The 2336-nt window shown below is 47.3% G+C and overlaps 1 long non-coding RNA gene across 1 annotated transcript; it reads right to left on the reverse strand.

The window, feature by feature from the left end:
- Positions 1–438: 438 nt before the first annotated feature.
- Positions 439–1805, reverse strand: LOC139037031 (uncharacterized). The gene is made up of 3 exons (XR_011489813.1): positions 1666–1805; positions 1112–1274; positions 439–772 (listed from the first exon to the last, which is right to left on the reverse strand). It is a non-coding gene; the product is annotated as an uncharacterized lncRNA (long non-coding RNA).
- Positions 1806–2336: the final 531 nt, after the last annotated feature.

A 2336-nucleotide genomic window follows, 5' to 3' on the forward strand; every position in this document is an offset into this window, starting at 1 on the left:
TAATGGAGAAGAATCCAAGATGCCCAGGTGCCTGCCCAGCCCACGGTCCACATCTGAGCAAAGGAGCCACAAACAGGTCCTTCCACCTGGGTTATTGTGTTTTGGATCATGTGACCCCGTGACCCCGGCTGCTGTTGATTGAAGCAGTGATCTGCAATGCTGGGGAGGGGTGCTCCTGCCTCTCCCCACTGAAGCCCCTCCTTGCCTGCCTCCCTGCTCCCTGTTCCCCAGAGAGCTGACATGCCTGAACTAAGATGATGCTGCCCAACAGAAATATCAGGGGAGCCATCTAGTTTAAGTTACCTAGAGACCACATTTTTTAAGTGGAAAAAAGAACAGGTAACTTTAATTTTAATGATTTATTTTATCCAATACATGTAAAATATTTTCATTTAAGCAAATAAGCAATAGATGAAAGGTAAATAAGGTACTTTACATTCTTTTGTACTAAGTCTTCAAAATCAGGTTTGTATTATATGCTTACAGGACACCTCACTTCAAACTTGCCATGTTTTCAAATGTTCAGTGGCCACATGTGGCTACTGGCTCCCACGTTAGACAGTGAAGCTCTAAGGAGGTCTCATCTGAAGTGGGTAACTGTGCCTTCATCGTCAGGATCAAGGTCTTTTCTTCTGCTTCTCTTCTTCCAGCTACTTGGTCCCATAAGTGGGCGTGGCTTCTCAGATTATGTTGGACATTTCCAATCTGGCAGGGCTGTGCCCTTGAGTCAGGCCTGGCCTCCCTCCTCCGTCCTCCACTTCAGCTTCTCCACCTGAAAAGACCAGGTGGATAGACTCAGGGCGAGGAAGCTGGAAGCCTCACTGAACATCCCCAGCTTCTACCATATTTTCCAAGGCAATTTTCACCATCCTGTGGTAGACAAGGTAACGCTTTATACAAATAGTGCTTCGTTTTCCATCTGGATCTTTTTATTTTGGGTATCTTCCCTTTCTGAAACTGCTGAGTGGAGAAAGAATGAATGGTAGGAATCAGACCCCATGTGCAAATCCCATGTGCAAGACCAAACAGGTTTCTGACTCAGAACACAACATAACTTGGCAGGAAGATAATGACCAAAGAAGGTTTGATCCCGTGTGATGGTTCAGCTCACCCAGGGGTCCTCTGAGATAGGCTGCAGGGAAGGCAGGAGCAGAGAAACTCCTGACGAAAAGTAGAAAGCAGGATCCATGGGATGTAAAGTTGTGGATGAAGAGCAGCCGTAGGGTAGAGAAGCTGAGTAGAGGGAGGGCCATCCTGATCTTTGAAGGAATAAGCTGTTAAAAAGAAAGCAGCAGCTGAACCTCAGGGCAAGGAGAGACGGCTGGAGTGGCTGTTTCTCCTGGGCATTCCAGGCCCACAGGAAGTCTGCCTGCTATATTTTCTGTGGCTCCGCATCTGCTCCTGTGTCCTGCGATGTGTCACCATCAGCTCGGGCACCCTGAATGTACTTCTGCTCTTAACCACCTAGAAAGGCTTACTCCTCTCCCCCGCCACCCAGATGGCTAAGGGTCTGCTGATTGGACAAACTTGTGTCTGGCTCCTATATTTCTTGCTCTTCTTCTCTCCCCGAGCTCCCCAGCTATTCAGGGAAACAGCCTTCCAGAGACCCATTCTCTCCTTGTCTTCAGTTATCTGGACATGCCAATACTGATGGTGGACACTTACTTTCAGGCTGGGAACTACTCCCACATACTGTTAAGTGGAGAGATGGCTTTGGGAGCAGAAAACCCAGTTCCGGCTCTGGTCGGGTCTGGCAAGATGGTGCCATGCTGTCTTCCTCATTGCCTAGCAGGGCCCTGGACCAGGCTTCTCAGACTCCTCACTGCCATGTAGTACCCTTTAGAGTCAGTTAACTAGCAACACTTGGCTCCTTTCTTTGCAAACTTCATTATGAAACACTTGTTAAGCAATTGTTGTTCAAAGGTCTCTGCAGGGTGCCATCCCTGGAGGAGGGCATTACCACCCACTCTAGTATTCTTGCCTGGAGAATCCAATGGACAAAGGATCCCTGTGGGCTGTAGTCCATAGGGTCACAAAGAGTCAGATGAGACTGAGTGACTTAGCATATATACACGCATCACGCAGGGTGCCATAAAAAGAAGGGTGGGTTAGTTTATGTGGATGTGGTTCTTTGCCCTCTGGGAGTTTGAAATCACATTTTGAAGGCAAAATAAGAAAAAATTTACCTGTGGAAGATGAGATTGCATAATTCCCCATGGTTTAGACTTTGGTCTCTGAAAGCCTCTCTTGCCTGTATTAATGTTCTTCTTAACACCATAATTGCTGCCAATTGGAGTACACTCTGTATTGCCAACACTTTCCTTGTGGATAATCTG

The sequence above is a fragment of the Odocoileus virginianus genome, chromosome 10 (assembly GCF_023699985.2).
Source record: "Odocoileus virginianus isolate 20LAN1187 ecotype Illinois chromosome 10, Ovbor_1.2, whole genome shotgun sequence".
Lineage (NCBI taxonomy): Eukaryota > Metazoa > Chordata > Mammalia > Artiodactyla > Cervidae > Odocoileus > Odocoileus virginianus.